This window comes from Salvia hispanica, chromosome 3 (assembly GCF_023119035.1).
Source record: "Salvia hispanica cultivar TCC Black 2014 chromosome 3, UniMelb_Shisp_WGS_1.0, whole genome shotgun sequence".
In the NCBI taxonomy this organism is placed as follows: domain Eukaryota; kingdom Viridiplantae; phylum Streptophyta; class Magnoliopsida; order Lamiales; family Lamiaceae; genus Salvia; species Salvia hispanica.
Genome location: NC_062967.1, coordinates 10,134,024 through 10,151,657, shown reverse-complemented (window position 1 = coordinate 10,151,657; position 17,634 = coordinate 10,134,024). Strand labels below are relative to the sequence as shown.

At 35.6% G+C, this 17,634-nt stretch overlaps 1 long non-coding RNA gene across 5 annotated transcripts; it reads right to left on the bottom strand.

Moving 5' to 3' along the window:
- Nucleotides 1-6,573: 6,573 nt before the first annotated feature.
- LOC125212335 lies at nt 6,574-8,906 on the bottom strand. 5 transcript variants are annotated; one of them, XR_007174650.1, is made up of 4 exons: nt 8,294-8,877; nt 7,214-8,208; nt 7,003-7,117; nt 6,574-6,775 (listed from the first exon to the last, which is right to left on the bottom strand). It is a non-coding gene; the product is annotated as an uncharacterized LOC125212335 (long non-coding RNA). The 5 variants fall into 5 exon arrangements; XR_007174649.1 differs by having other exon boundaries at nt 7,003-8,208; nt 8,294-8,878; XR_007174648.1 differs by having other exon boundaries at nt 6,574-7,117.
- Between the last annotated feature and the right edge of the window lie 8,728 nt (nt 8,907-17,634).

Here is a 17,634-nt window from a genome sequence, read left to right as displayed (position 1 = left end):
TTAGATTTTTCCTCCAAAAATTTATTTTCTTTTTCATGAATTTTATATTAAGCGAACCTAAAAAAATGGATTTCATTTATCAAAGTAACAGTCACTTAAGTTAAATGTACATTTACTGTGAATTAAATGCATTACTCTTTTATATACTACTTCAAGAATTACTACTAATATCGTTAATTTTTAAATTATTTAAAATTAAAATTTGATTAATTTATTTTCTCCCCAATTTCAAATAAGTCCATCAAATACTCCTATGTTTTTCTCATATATGCGAATGCGTGCATAAAATGTTACTTATATAAATATTTCAATATTGTGGAGTAGAGTGTTACTCGACTAAATCAATAATAGACCATGGTAATATTATATCCTCAACCACTTTATTAATTGCTTAATCAAGAAGTCCAAAATTAAGATGATAGTAATAATTAGGTTTATGAGTGTTCATTTTTAAAGTACATGAGAGCTAAAGGTACTTTTTTTCTAAGAAAAAAATCAAGAAGGGAAGAACAAGGGTCAATTATATTGTTTGGCATTTTAAGATCTAGATTAGATGCGGAGATTATAATAAGAGGGCAATTAAAACAACATTATTATCATCTGTCGGTGATCAATTTCCATTTGATCTATACATATATATAAAAGGCGAGTTTTGGCCATTATTTTAAATATTTATAAAATTTGGGATAAATTTTCTAATATATATATTTTTGGGGCAATATATTCAATATTAGGAACTTAGTTTCTATCAAATAATAAATGACATCAATTTTAAAAAAAACTGCCGCATTTCATTATATGCATATTAATGTAATCAAGCTAATTAGTATACATAATTATCAATTATCAATTATTATTAGAATGCAAGCAATATGGAGCTATTTATTATAGAAATTGAATATTTGTCTATTAAATTATTGTTGATTTAATTTTCTGCATATTTCACATGTAATGTGCAACATAATTCTTTATTGTTTATAACATCCAAAATTCTTTATTGTTTAGGATGGAAAATCCTTCCGATTTTGACCAAATAATATACCATTAGTACTACTAAAATGAATTTAGACATTAACTACAACTAAATCACAAATTAATGAGCCAATTTATATGTATGAGCCGTTATGTCCATTTGTATTCACTAAAAAATTAAATTTCTAATCATAAATGGATGAAATTGAAAGGTTTTAGAATAGCCTCCCAATTCATTTGTTTGGACTATAAATATATGATTTGATAGTTTATAATTCACCCACTCGATGCTTTATTTTCTGCAAAAGTTTTGCTTGGTTTAAGGTATTCTTCTAAATTTTCAACGATATTATTTTTGTTTTTAATATATATTTATACATTGCTATTGTGACAAAAGTTCATGTTCCCATCAAACAATTTTCTAATTTAGCATCAAATTTAAATATATGTATTTATATTATTGTTATTTTTTGTTTAAAGTTCTTATATAGATGGAGGCAATCTGACGGGAGAAGATGACACTAGCAAGGGGCGATGAAGTGTTGGAGATTATGACCGGAAAAGGTGAAGCTATTGGAGATAGAGACAAGCAGATAAAAAATGTTGGGATGGATACTGAAATTCCAGAAGAGAAGATGGAGACAGGTTTATTATTAATTAGTTTTTTTATTAATTCTAATTAGTTGGTCATATTATTTACAAAGAATTTTTACTGAATTTACTAAGCAATATATATTTTTATTTGGTTTCATATATATTTTTATAATGAATTTTTATTACATATTTTTATGCTTTTAAATTTTGTATGATGATATTGTTTATAATTTCATAAAATTATTTCACTTTGTAAAATAAGAGGAAAATAGAAAATAAGTTGAGAAAAATAAAATAAATCGTGCAACGCACGTGGGTGATACGGGTGATACTAGTTATGAATAAAATGCGACATGGACTAATATGATAAGCCGTGAAGAAACTTCGCTATCTTTATTAATCATCGATTGATTAGAATAATAATGATAGGACCCTATTCCCACCCCAACACCCACCCACCCCACCCTCCACCCCCACATAGCTATATAGTCTTAATTTATTTTGATGGACATATGCTAGTTGGTATTGAATCTATTCATCATCCATGTTCCTATCATATAAATAATAGAGCTATCAAATTATTTTAGTTGTTAAGTGTTAGTTGTAACCAATTTTAATAATCGTCAAGATCCCAATAATTAATTTCACCAAAGTTCTCGCGACAAAATTATACTATACAATACTATATGTATAAGCAAGTCGAAATCCAGTGTAGGTAAAAAAAACCTTGTTTTTATGGCCTTTATCTAAAATTAACTCAGTCCAAAATATATAAGTTTTTTAATATTTTGACATGTGCAGAATTTAATGCTTGAAAGTATTAACTCTATCAAATTTTAATTCCGTTCTGATTGTATGTAAATGAGCATAAAATGGAAACTCATTAACTCGAAATTAGGAGCAATCAGGAAAATAGAAAAAGAAATGGATATTTAATTACTTATTTATAATTTATACATGAAGCATTGCATGAGGGAGGTATAGTCCCACGATAGATTGATTTAGATTTATAAAATAAAAGATGAATCTGATCCATCCATATTGATTGTTTTATTTTTGTCAAGTCCACATATAAATGAAGTGAATCGGTAGATGCATGTGTCCCACTGAATAAATAATATATTTGTCAGTTACAAAATAAAATGGTTAAATACGATTAATTAGGCCCTTACATTATGCCTTCGTATCTAGCTGGAGTATATAGATAGGATCAACATAAGAGAGAGTAGTCATTTTGTCCATAATGTCGGTTACGTTATAGTGATACTAACATCTTTGAATTGTGGTCGGATTTTTTTTGGGAATGTTTCATTACAATTATTTCTTATAAAATTTTAAGATTAATTATTAAATACAATTAAATACTACTAATGATATAGTAGATGATTGTAGATGCTTGATAAGAATCTGAAAAACTCTAAGGGAACATGTGGCATCAACTTAGTATACACACATTCTAAGTAAAGTATTCATCAAACCCACCTCCATCATTCATTGTTGTAACCTATTATTGAGCTTGCCCTACCAAAAAAAGCCAAATGGGATAACAGGATAAGCATCACGCCCACTATTCTACACATATATAGAGAGAAATTATACAGCCCCACCACGACACTGCAAAAGAGCAAGACAAAGTAAACAAGGGATGTAGCTAACTAGATTGCTTGCTACAAGAGAAGAGTAAATGAGTGGTGGTTATAATTGGATTTTATATTAAATGATCATCTTCTCATGATCAAGAAAACGTGAAGGGGAAGGATAATTGAGTACTCACTACTACTCTATCTCTCTAAAGCATAGAGAAAAGGAAATTCTTGCCACCACAAATCTCCAACTCACTCTCTTGTGCCAAATTGCATTCAATTTTCTACTTTAAGCTTTTAAAAACCAGCACTCTTTTTTGCGTATATTAGATGAGCAAATAAAAGCGTACAAATGCATGGCTTAATTTTTACTGTACTGAATGTATTTTAATAATGCTTATTTATTTCTTTTTTCATTTTAATTGTTCAACTAAATTATTATAATCAAATATAAAACAAATACACTCCCATAAAATAGAGACCCACATTTCATTAACCTATTTTTCCATTTTATTTTATAAGGTCAAATAATTGTAGAACATCTTGTAAGAATTGTATAACCTTCAAAATTAATTTCAAAACAAAAAATATCGATAATTTTTTTTAATGTATAGAACAAAATAAATAAAGTTAAATGTGTATTAAATGAGAGTGATGCTCATGGATGATTCTTATATAACGCACTCCCTTCGTACCACCATAAATGAGATACTTCTTTTTTTCAACACTCGTTTTAGAGAAATGATAATAAATAGTTAAAGTGAAGATAAAATGAAGTAAGCGAGAGAATAATACGAGGGAGTATATAGAATATTTATTTTAAGATATTCCTCTGTTGTCTAGTTATCCTTTGTAATTAAACTATAGAGGGGAGTGTTATATTGCTAACTCAATACTTAATTGTTAACTATAATTAAATAATAGCCCTTAGATATTCAAATCAAGGGCCTAGATCATCAGTCACAGAATGTGAATACGATTAATAAAAAATGTCAATAAGGTCAATTTACAACAAATTAGTTGTAACTCACTTTTAAAAAATATCACATAACTTTAAAACACATATAATTTTCTCGATTTAAATTATTTTTTCGCACAACACATATCAAATTAAAGATAATTTCATAAGGATTCTAACGAGATCTCACTTGCATATGTTCCGATGTTAAAATTTGAATTTTTTTTTTAAAATTTTCAATTTTTTCGTACAACAACAAATGTCAACATAGTATATAAAATATGTAAATATAATACATGTAGAATGTCATTCTTAAAGCAATACGTTGACATTAGCAATGTGTTGACATTCTCAAAGCATTGTGTTGATATTTTCAAAACACTATATCAACATTTTCATCCAAAACCCTAATTTGGTAGTAGTTTTTTTTTTATCTTTTTCGATTTAATTAATAAAAATGAAAATTACACGCGACAAATTTTAGACCACTAAATTTTTAAAATCTTATGATCTTAATTAGCAACTAGATAGTGAATTAACAATTGATCACCCTTACAATTACAAAAACCTAATGCCACCTTTAAAAAATTCGGCTCCTCTCATATTTATTACGCCATTGCTTCCCGAATCCCAATAAATACATAAAAGTAAAGTAGATTGAGCCCAAATTTTGTTTTAATCGGGGCCCAGATCAAAGCCCATAGTGAACATTCAGAATATGACTATCGATGTTGCATAACACAACACGATAGCTAGCACCGCCAAATTCATAGCAGACCAAATTTTAATTTTTATATGTTGAGCGTTTAAATGCACATGTTAAGTTATTCGTTTCCAATGTTTGATCAAATCGTGAATATCAATTCGATGTAGGAACAATTCTCAATATATAGTTTAATTGGAGAATTATAAGAAATCTCTAACTGAACATAGTTCATCTAGGGGGTACTTGAGAATAGTTTTGACAGTTTTTCAATCATTCCAATTATGAGATTTTAACATACATAATACTAGATCGTATGCTATTTTCAACAATACAATAACATGTCTCGAAGGAAGAATTTTGTTTCTTGCTTATATTTCTCCATTGATCTATTTGATCTATGTTGAAAGATCACCTAGATCTTTCAAATTGCATTCAATTTTCTACTTTAAGCTTTTAAAAATCAGCACTCAAAATTGAGACCCACAATCTACTAACCTATTTTTCCACTTTCCTTCACGAAGTCAAATAATTGTAGAACATCTTGTATAAGAATTGTATTACTCAAAATTAATTTCACTTTTTACTCTTATTGTCAACGGAATCGAGTTCTAATTTTTATGAAAACTGTAAAATAAAAAATATCAATAAATTTTTTTAATGCATTAAACGTGTATTAAATGATAGTGATGCTCACGGATGGTTCTTATATAACGTACTCCCTCCGTACCACCATTAGCGAGACACTTCTTTTTTACACTTGTTTTAGAAAAATGATAATAAATAGTTAAAGTGAAGAGAAAATAAAATAAGCGAGAGAATGATATAAAGAAGAGTACGAGAGAGTATATAGAAGAGTAAATGCCAAAATTGGTCTTGAACATATGATCATTTTACGATTTTGGTCCCATACATTATGTTTTGAATTTTTGCATCCCAAACATTTCAACTCGGATCATAATCGGTCCAAAACTAACGGTTCCGTCAAATTGTAACGGTCAACGTCGTTTAACCCTTTGACCCAATTAAGCATTTTAACATTATTTTTGTATTTTATTTTTTGAAATAAGAAAAAAATATAATTAGGATCCACCCATATTCATTACGCCATTGTTTCCCGATAAATACTCATACATAAAAGTAAAGTAGGATCCAATATGATAGAGCCCAAATTTTGTTTTAATGGGGGCCCAAATCAAAGCCCATAGTAAATTGTATTATAACTTTGTTTAAAAGATTTCATGCATGTTGTACAAAATCTTTTTTACTATACACGACGGGGCCATGAAGTCATGAGATATGCAAACAAATAGAGAGGTCGATGAAAGTGGAAAAAACGTTGCGAAGATGTAAAACTATATGAATACTACTTGCTTTTTTATTATTATCAAAAAGACAATGATAAATTATATGGAACCGAAATGTTTAGATATCCGCTGATAATTTTTATACGACGCAAAATTCGACATTAACACAACCTTTAGTCAAGTCTTATTGAATCTTAATTTAATTATTTTCATCATTTTGTTTAAAAAAAATGTACTCCGTGTTTAATTTAACTAGTATCACGCCTGTGCTATGCACAGATTAATATATTTTAAAATATTGATTTTCAATTTTAAATTAATTAAATAAATTAGAATCAATATCAACAATGAACAATATGAGTAACAAATTTAGTTATATGAGATCTATATAAATCAACATTGAAGCATAATAAATTTGAAACAAATCACATAATATAATGTTTAAACAATAAATCATGGAGTAGAAAGATAAAAATCTATCACAATAAAGAATTAAATACAATGGATAATTACTCATCGTTTTTAAACCTTCTTTATACACTACATTAACTTTAAAATTAAAATCAATCGCATCATTATAAACTAAAACCTTCAATTCTTCACAATTCGTTACTCTTCAACAGAACTCGTAGGTGAAGTTCGTCTGTCTCACCTAAAACTACAATAAAATAAAGAACAAAATCAATAATCAATATGTATTAAAACGATCATCTGTAGAGCAAAGCATAAGATGTATAAGACCCATGAAAGTACACAATCGGACAATTAACACCACATAATTTTGTGGAGGCTTCCCTAGCCATCCAAATCAAGAAGATAAAGTTGTAGTGACTACAAATTAACATCAATCAAAGTGAGAAATAGAGAATAAAAGTATTTATTTACCTGAGAATGAGGGAGGGAGGTGAATATGTCTACTGGGTGAGAATATATATAGCATAAATGATTCCATTAATGTAACTAAAAGAAGCGTCAATAAGGAGCAAATCCAAAACTCAACCTATTAATTTCACCAAAATCAAATATAAATATTATAGTAATTGTATACTATCAAATTAAAGAAAAGAATTTTAATTAGAAAGAGAAATAGAAGTACCCCAAACCAAACTTGAGGAAAACACCGAGTGGAGGAAGAAGAATAGTCATGATAATGTCCATGAAAGCTCTTCCCTTGGTCCAGATGAGTGTCCACAGTGCTCTGTTTGCAAGGCCGAGATATCTGAAAAGACCATGGTTCCTTTATTAATGGTTTTGTGTCGTTGATACAATAACAAGTCAACCTGTACTAAGCGAAAAATAAATCTTATTCCAGCTATTCCTTCGTCAAAGTGAAAAATACAAAGATGTGGAATAATTAAAGCATAGGTAAGTATACGGAACATTCAGAATAAGAAATTGAGAATGGGTCCCCAACGAAGCCACCACGTCTCCAAACGTTGGAAGATACGATAAAGGATGCGTTTGTGTATAGGATCTGTAGTAAGATGATCTGCACGCCTTGTTTTTCTCTTCCAGATGAAATAACACACTCGTAGAGGATGAAATATTCCCTGGTAACTTATGCTACAGTACCAAATCCTTAATAAGATAACATCAATGTAGATGGCGAGTTCGAATGATTTTTCTATCGGGTCTGGAGTGATCACAGCTATCGATGTAGCATAACACAACATGATAGCTAGCACCGCCAAATTCATAGCAGACCAACCCATCCTCAGGTAAGTCATATCAGATTTGCTATCGGCGTTCACTGTCAGTGCGATGATGGATGAACAGAACGTTAACACGTTCAGTTCTAGCACATAATCGTATATGTGGCGATGAGTGTATGCGATCACAGCCTCACCTGCCTTGTGTGATGGCGTGTCATCCTGCCACACGCCGCCAGGTGGGTTCACCGTGCTCTGGAATGCTATCGATGCTGTCAACATCATACTGTGAACTGGTGCTACTTTCAAACTTGACAAGACTCTTTTGATTTCATAATAACTCGCTGTTATGTTCCAAGGGGAATCATTCAAGATTTGTGTTGCCCATGGAATTCAATGTTTGGCTCTTTATTTCGATGTTTTCCACCAAATATTGTACAGTCTGTCATAAACAATAAAAAACGGGAAATGAATACAAGTAAGATGCAAATTTATTTACATAGAAAATAAAGTGATGGTTTAATTACCTCAAATTGGTTGTACCTCACAGCCAAATGCATAATTGTCTAATAGCATGCACAAGCTCTTCTCCCAACTTCTCTACCAAAACCTTCAAAGTCCTAAGCTGGCCGTGTTTCACGCACAAGTGCAGCACGGTCTCTCTGCGATGCACCCTCTCCATAGCAGGCGAAAGACTCTCTTGAAAGAGACTTTCCAGGATCTCAACATGGCCGCAATATGAACCGGGTTCATATCATGACAGTCTCGCTACCAGCAAGCCTCTGGGGCTACTGATAACAGCTTTTGACAAATCTCAACGTGCCCTTTCATGGCGACAACTTTTGGGAGTCTAAAATCCAAGCTAGCTGCGGGTGAGGTTAACGACCACTTCAACGATGGATGTTTGTCCATGCATTGCCGCTATGTGTAGAAGATTTCTCGAACATGGAAACGAGATTCCATGGACAAGATATGGATCTTCTTCAAGTAGCCGTACAAGTGTTGTGATATGGATCTTTCTTTCTGCTACTACTTCACTCACCATTCTCCCCACGCTTTTCTTTCTTTCTTTTTTCTTTTCTCTCTAGTTTCTGCTTCTCTTCTTCTTATTCACAAATTATTTATATACACATCCAAATGACATCGTTTGTCCCACAAGTAAGTTCTACCTAATTTCCTCACTACTTCGCAGTATGTTAAATATAATCTATTAAAAATAATTCACCACGTAATAAATTGATGTTCTTTTTGTTTTATTACTAAAGCCAAATCCGCATTCTAAATCTCTTTATTGACTTTACTACCATGGAGTAATAATTCTGTCCATGTAATAATTTACTCTTGGACCTACATATTGATGTCATTCACCTATTGACACCCATTTTCCAATATAATATTTTTGGCTGTATATTCCTTTTCATGCTAATCTTATCTTATAAGTGGAATACTGAATAAAATAGCATATCTACAAAGACTGATGTTATTAATTGGAAGATTAGTGTGAATTCGTGACTAGAGTATTAAGTAGGACTCAGGAAATTAAGCATAAATTTCTCTGTTAATAACTCTGTCAACGTCTAATTACAAGCCGTGGAAATGACGTACACAAATTTTAATTTTAATATGTTAAGCGTTTAAATGCAACATACAGAAAACACTTAATTAGGAGTACATGTTAAGTTATTCGTTTCAAATGTTTGATCAAATCATGAATATCAGTTCGATGTAGGAATAATTCTCATTATATAGAAATGAGTATAATCCTCTTTTGGTCCTTTACATATGGCCGTTTTTTGATTTTTTGTTCCAGAACATTCACTTTTCAAAAAGTAAGTCCAAAACAAATGAAAAATGATACCGTTCGCATCCTTTTTTGACGGCACCGTCAATTCTCGATGGTCAACCGTCAATTAGCGATATTTTGACCAGATTAGCATATTTTAATTACTGTAGCTAATTAAATTTTTTTTTTTTTATTTTTTTTTATTTTCGGGCTTTTACATTTTTAAATCCTAACTGAAAATAATTAAAATACTATAATATTAAACACAAACATCTCACAATCATTTCATTCAAATCAAATTTCTCCCCCATTTTTCTCCCGCTCATTCATCTTCTTCTTCCTCCCAAGAACCCTAACTTTTTTTCTCCATCTCTGCAACAACTAAACACCTTCGAACATGGGTCGTTCGACGTGTAGCCGGAACACCGACGTCGACCGCGACCGCTCCATCGACCGCGACCGCGTCCCTGACTTCGGAGACTTCCGATTTAGCTACGCTTTCTGCTATTGTAAGAAGATGGCGGCGCTCCGTATTGTCATCGGACAAGGCAAACCGTCGAGGGGAAAGCTTTACTTCACATGTGAGACGAAGGAATGCGGTTTCTTCAAGTGGTACGAGCCAGATCGTGATGTCGACATTACGAGCCAAATCGGGCCGCTTCATCGTCATCCTCGGTCGGTGGTGCCGATTTTGAGGAGCTTGCTTTGAATTTGACCGGAATTACGAAAAAAATCCAGAAAGCCCTAGATAAGTAATTTGAATTTGTTGTTGTGTTGCTCGTATTTGAATTTTGCAGTGATGTTCTAAATCGCCAGAAAGCCCTAATTGGAGCATCCTAAAGTATAAGTCAAAGTAGTCCTTCCTATAAATTTCTTGTTTCCATTTGGCCCTGAACATTTAAGCACATTTAAGCACACAAATTGCAGAGTTACATGTACAAAATTTTGTGAGTGTTTCCTCTATGTGATTGTTTACATGTACAAAATTTTTCGTTATGGGATTGCTTCCTCTATGTGATTGTTTCTTTCGTCGACTATGTCATTAAATTGACATCAAATTCAACCAATAAATGGATAACAAAATAAGGTAATGTCATAAGCCATTTACAACCACAAAACAATATTGTCATAATGCAACATCAACATCAACACCATCAACATCCCAAAAACCATCAAAACCTACAAAACCATCAACACCAAATATTCATTGTATTTGTTACACAACACAACACGGGTTTTAAAGTTAAATGCCAACATCAAACATTCTTCTTCTTGCTGGGTGGTTTCTTCTTCCCGGGAACAGAGACAGCTGTTGGGGATAATCGCAGCGGAAATTGCAAAAACAAATAAATCCACAAAAGAATCTATTTAGGAGATTATGTGGATCGATTCAATTTCATGCTTGAACATGTATAGACATATTATTGCGCAATTAATCACATAATTAAATTATGTTGTTGAATACTTACATTATGATTCTCCAAATAATCGAAGTGGCTCGCTACTTCTCCACGTGTAGATCTTGAAGCTTGAATATGAACGCAAGACCAAAGATCTTCTAGCCTATGACCCTTAACTCTACGGATCTAAATTCCTTGTGGGAGGAATCTCTTAGAAACTATAAGGATCTTGAAGGAGAAGACAAGAGAAACCAATACCACACAAAGAGGAATTTCGAGTTCCTCTATTAGTGAGAGGGCCGAAAATTCCAAGTGTGGAGGCTAGGGTTTTGTGTTGTAGTGTAGTTCTTGTCTCCTCTCCTTTCATCCCTATATATAGAGTTTAATATGGGCTAGGTTAGGGATCTATGGGGCTTGGATTGGCCCCCCAATTGGACCTTCTTTACTAATTAAATTATAACCCATAATTTAATATAAGGCCAATGGAATATTTCTTGTGCCACTATAGAAGAAATACTGACCGCCCATCCAATCCGTGATTACAAGCAATCCGGGTTAACCTCTTTAATATATTATTTCCCGTGTCTAAGACTTTCCATATCCATTAATTAATTTGTAGTCTGCTATAGACTTTAAATTAATTAATATCTTTTTATTTCCAAGAGTTTGTCTAGTACGAGATGTATATAAAAATATACTTTTCCTTTTCTATTAATTCTTGGATTAAATCCAAACCGGCCGGGTTTCCGAATAATAGAACTTCTCACGAACACCTCTTGGGGATATAGTCAAACCACGTAGGCACACGATTCAATGTAATAATAAAACTGACACCATACTAGTTACTAATTACTACTACCCAAGATATCAGGAATATTGGGTTACGAAAAACCCGCACCTATTGATAAGTCAAAGCAGCGTATGATTAAATAACGTGTGTCCTATATTATTACAAAGATTAGGAAATATTAAATCTCCAAGACATCGTCTTACAGTAGATAGCAACAAAGACGTGTCTATACTTTAGATCCATTCAATGCTATACCACACCAGTGTCATTAGTCATTCTCAAGGTAAAGACGACTTTCGGATGGACACTGCAACCTTTCACGATAGGTAGCCAAAGCCTATCTACAAGTTTTACTTCTACAAGGTACCGGTTGGGCCACCTACTGTGATGACCTGTTCCACGACCCAACCTTCAATGTAGAAGACTTAGACTGATTTTACTTTCCGGCGTTTTAATTATATAATTTAATATATAATTAAATACGGTCAATACCCATTAAAGTAAAATACACAGCATGAAGAAAACATTTATTATTCTCATTAAATGAAGAGTGTTTACAATATACAAGCAATTTATCAAATTCAAAATAAACTCGAAAAATGCTTTTTAGTATATATGTTCCAACAACAGCAACACTTGAGGAGCCGGGTTCAACAAACATATCCGCAACCGCACTTGAACAACTTGCCCTATTGTGGCCGGGTTGGTGGCACAATGTACAAGTCTGCTGTTCTTTATCACGATTACGCTCCCTCCTAACCATTCCTACAAATATTTTAGAAAAGAAGTGTCATTGATTAGTTGAATGAAAATAGTTCTAAAATAAAGTTATACCTTTCGATTTTCCTAATTGAATGCCTTGGGGACATCTCCTTTTGTTGTGTCCTTTTTCACCACAAAGACGACACTTGTACTCTGGCATCAGCCCCTTCCTCGACATTTTCTGGCGTCCATCCTCCCCATCTCGGACTGTGACAACTTGACGGGCTATCCTTGATGCTTTTGCTTTGACCTTGCTTCTTGTAGCTAGTTCTTCAGCCGTTTTTTTCCTTGCTCCCTTCGGACGTCCGGGCAATCGGGAAAGGTCGGGTGGAACGATATCGGGATGAGGAGTCCTTGGCCACATATCTGGTCCATGTACCGGGTAGATGATGGGTGCATACACCAATTGCAACGTCTCCGTTGAGTAGCATTTAGCTACAAAGGAGTCCACATCCTCCCCAGTCATCTGAATAGCAGCAATCGCGTGTTGGCACGGTAACCCGGTCAACATCCAACGCCTACAGCTGCAACTCCGATCTCGTATATCCACCACGAACTGCTCATTGAATCTGGTGTTCACCTGATACACCCATTCACCAGCCTCTCTCACCATACAGTCTCCAACCTTTTCCTTTAGCTTCTCAAGCTTCTTCCTTATCTTGGGGCCGACACAATCCTCCAACTTCGCAGCCATCTTTCGTCGTGTGGTGAACCTGTCCATCAAATACATACGGATGCATTCCAACATGCCATACAAAGGCTTGTCCTGCGCAAACAATAGGACTTTGTTGTAACATTCTGAAATGTTGTTGACTAGAATGTCACAATGGACCTCAAAACCAAAGAAAGCTCGACTCCAGCTCTCCTTGGTCGTATGCACAGTAAGCCACGTGTGTGCAGCAGTGTTCAGTTGTTTCACCTCCTCCATCACCTTATCGAAGGCGTATACATTTGTTGAACGGGCTGCTTCCCAAATCTTGTCTTTTAGCGTTGGAGATGGGAACACCTTCTTGAAGTTGTTGTGCATATGCCACACACAGAAGCGGTGTTCGGCTTGATGGCAGCAACTTCGGACAGCATTGATAAGACCCTGCCCATGACGAACAAAAAATATTAGCTCATAGTTAACTGACTAATTTACAATGTAATTGTGTACCTTCTGTCTATCGGAGATGAATGTCCACTTGCTCGAATCCTTGATGTCCAGATCCTTAACCAACAAACTTAAAAATCAGCTCCAAGTATCTGTATTCTCAATGGCTACAACACCAAAGGCGACAGGAAAGATCTGATCATTCGGGTCTAATCCAATAGCAGTGAGGAATATTCCCTTCCCTTGTCCTTTTAGATGGCAACCATCCAATCCTATCATACGCCTGCAATGCTGCTTGAAGGAAGTCTTACAAGCTTCATAAGCTATGTAGACTCCATTGAACTTGTCAGTTCCATCCGATAGGCGCCTAGTTGCTAGGACAACGGTACTCCCTGGATTTGTCCTCAAAATCTCTGCCCTATAATCATGCAGCCTCTTGTACTGCTTGATTGTATCACCCTCGATCAGTTTCCTCGCACGTGCCATTGCACGCTTTGCCTTTCCCACTGAAATTGTAATCTTCAACTCCATATGAACCTTCTCCACAAACTGCCCAACTGTCATCCCAGGAAATAACCTCATATCTTCCTTGAATAGTCGTGCCAAGTACGTGGCATTAGCACAACCGTGGTTGTAAGAAGCACCCCCACACTTGTGTATATCACTCAGAGCTCCAATCTGCCAACAGCCAAGTTCACTCCTATAATACAAGGAAACCGTCCAAGGACAACCTGCTTTAATCTTCTTACTCCGCAGCAACCCCTTGCAGTAGGCAATACAACGAACGTTGTCATTCTTCTTGAGCCTCAACTTCTTACCCAACTGGACACATTGATGATGTATAAGATCTGTAAAATCGGCCTTGGTATTGAACCGCAACCCCACTTCCAACCGTGGATCATTTCTGTCCTTGGTAGGCTTATATCTTCGGCTCAGATTTTGCACGACATCACAATCACCGTCGCCCGCCAAGTCAGGCTCACTGGTGTCTGAGCTAGGTGAATCACTTCGAAGAATGTCACTTTCCCCACCTTCATATAAATCACCAAGAACTCTCATGGAATTCACAACATTCTTCCATCCCTCAACTTGAGAAGTCATTATGTTGTCCTCTTCCTTATCACTTAGATCATAGTCGTTGTCCACAAATGTAGGCTGCCCCGCGTTGTCGTCATCGGAATCAGCCTTCTTTTTTTCCTTTCTTTTCTCATTGCAAGTTCCCTTTCCCTTTCTTTTTCCCTTGCCAACAACTTTAGCTTTCCCTTTTCCCTTTTCCACAGCCTCAGCCTTTCCCTTCCCCTTTCCAGCCTTTTCTTTCCCTTTTCTAGACAAATTCCCCTTGCCTTTCACAGCCAAAACACCCTCTTCCTCAGATTCTTTCTCACTCTCCACCTCGTACTCACTGGCCGAACTCTGTACTAACCACTCATCTTCACCAATTCCCTCACCCTCACCAGCTCCCTCACCCTAACCATGATCAGTGCCCTCATCATCACCATCATCAGTTCCCTCATCATCACCATCACCATCACCTGACCCCCCACCATCACCATCACCAGAACCCCCATCAACACCATTACCATACCCCTTAGCATTATCTTCCTCTTCGCTCTCACTGACTTCACTTGCGGTTAAACCATCTATACGCTCTCTATCTCTAACCGGACTTTTAATTTTCTCCTGTGTTAATTGACTAATAGGTTGTGAGCCCGTCAACACCTCACCATCACCCCCGGGGTGAATGACATATACATCAATCACCCCAGCCTTGACCCCTAACTCTGCCATTTCTATTGCAGACTTGTTGTCAAAAAGCCGCACCATTCCATCCTCGAAGTTCATCCCAGGAATCCGATAGTAGTACTCTAACCCAGTCACATCCATCCCCAGCTTCTCCAACACATCATCAACCTCGAGCTTCGACCATTTGTCTGGATCACAGTTGTGAACATATTGAAGTTCAGCATTGACATAGTTCTTCCCAAACCCTTCCTCAAGGACACCATTGTAGTGCAATCTTGTAACGAAGGTCCCATCTGCATGAGTACATGTATAATGATATCAGTCATCATAGCTAAACAATACAAGATAACATATTGGTCCCATATTTATGCTCTACATATCAGCTTAGTCCTACACATTTACAGACAAGAAAAATGGTCCCCTGTCGTCTGGTTCCCCAACACCCAGTCCACATAACATCCTTTCCAAGTGAAAATTGTATGCAGACAAATCAGACAAATAAACCCTTTCCGCATAACACCAAACCCTAAAAATTCTCAAAATCATTGGCATATACTCAAATCATACTCAATGGGACCACTTATTAAAGACAACACCATATTAAATACACCACAACCAATAAATGCAAACCCTAGTAAGCAAACATGCAATCAAACGAATTTCAAACCAATTTCAAACAACATTACCTTCTGAATAAAATTCAGGAACTGGATTTTCAGGCGGAGGAGGAGGAGGAGCTGGAATTTGAGGCGAAGGAGGAGGTTCTGGAATTTGAGGCGAAGGTCTTCTCCGTTCAGAACGACGAAGTAGATGGAGCGGCGGCTTCTGGTGAAAATGACGGGGATATCGAGCCTTCTTCGTCCTCTCAAAATCGGGGTCGCTTTCTGGAGAAGCTCGACGGTCACCGACTGAAGAAGTAGGGTTCATTTTCGGAGAAGAATTGACATCCGCGTCGGAGCTAGGGTTAGAACCCACAAATCCCGATGCAGCCGACGGTCCTTGTTCAGTGTCAGGTGGACATGAACCGCTCGTTTCAGCCTTCTTCCTCTTCCTCGCATATGAGTTTTTCACGTCGACGAGACCTTCGGTGTAACGGTGGTTTGGGTACTGCGACTTCCAACTCATGGCAACCAACAATAATCCGTTGGAATCGGTCGGAATCGGGTGGCTTTGGTCGGAATCCGGCTTCTTGGTCGGAATTCAGAACTAGGGTTTTTCTTAGAGAGTGGCGAGAGAGAAGAAAGAAAAGAGAGAGAATGTCGTTTGAAATTCCAACTTCATACTTAGTGAAAAATGTTGTTTGATTATTCATTTTCAACAATATTAAAAAAATTAATTTATTAGCAAAATAATTAACATAATATTAAGCAACTAATAATCTCAGATTAAGTGTAATCTGGTCAAAATATCGCTAATTGACGGTTGACCGTCGAGAATTGACGGTGCCGTCAAAAAAGGATGCGAACGGTATCATTTTTCATTTGTTTTGGACTTACTTTTTGAAAAGTGAATGTTCTGGACCAAAATAAAAAAACGGTCATATGTAAAGGACCAAAATAGTACTATACTCTATAGAAATCTCTAACTGAACATAGTCCACCTAAGGTACTTGAGAATAGAGATGCCCACGGTTCCGGAACCGGCGGTTACAATTCGGAACCGCCGGTTACAATTCGGAACCGCCGGTTCCGGTTTTGGAAATTGTTGAACCGGAACAGAACTGCGAGGGTATTTCGCGGTTACGGTTCCGGTTCCAAAACCGGCGGTTACGGTTACGGTTTGGAACCGCCGATTTTCTAGCGGTTTTTCACGGTTACGAATCGCCGGTTTCTGGCAGTTTCGGCACGGTTTCACGGTTTTCCGGCGGTTCCGGCACAGTTTCGGTTCTAGAATTTTGGAACCTGAACCGAACCACGATTCTAAAAGTGACGGTTTCGGTTCGATTTAAATCTCACCGTTCCGGTTCAGAACTGGAACCGCCGGTTACGATTTCGCGGTTAACCTCCCGAACCGAAAACCTTGGGCATCTCTACTTGAGAATAGTTTTGAAATTTTTTCAATCATTCCAATAAAATTTTGCTTAACTGCAAAGGCTACGTCTGGCAGTAATACTAGATCGTATAGCCAACGCGTATGATATTTTCAACAATACAATAACATGTCTCCAAGGAAGAATTTTATTTCTTATAATTCTCCATTGAGAAACAAGGATGTGTATTAAAGAACTATTTGATCCATCTTGAAAGATCCTTATACCAAGGATGCAATAGCTTCACCTAGATCTTTTACTAAAAAAA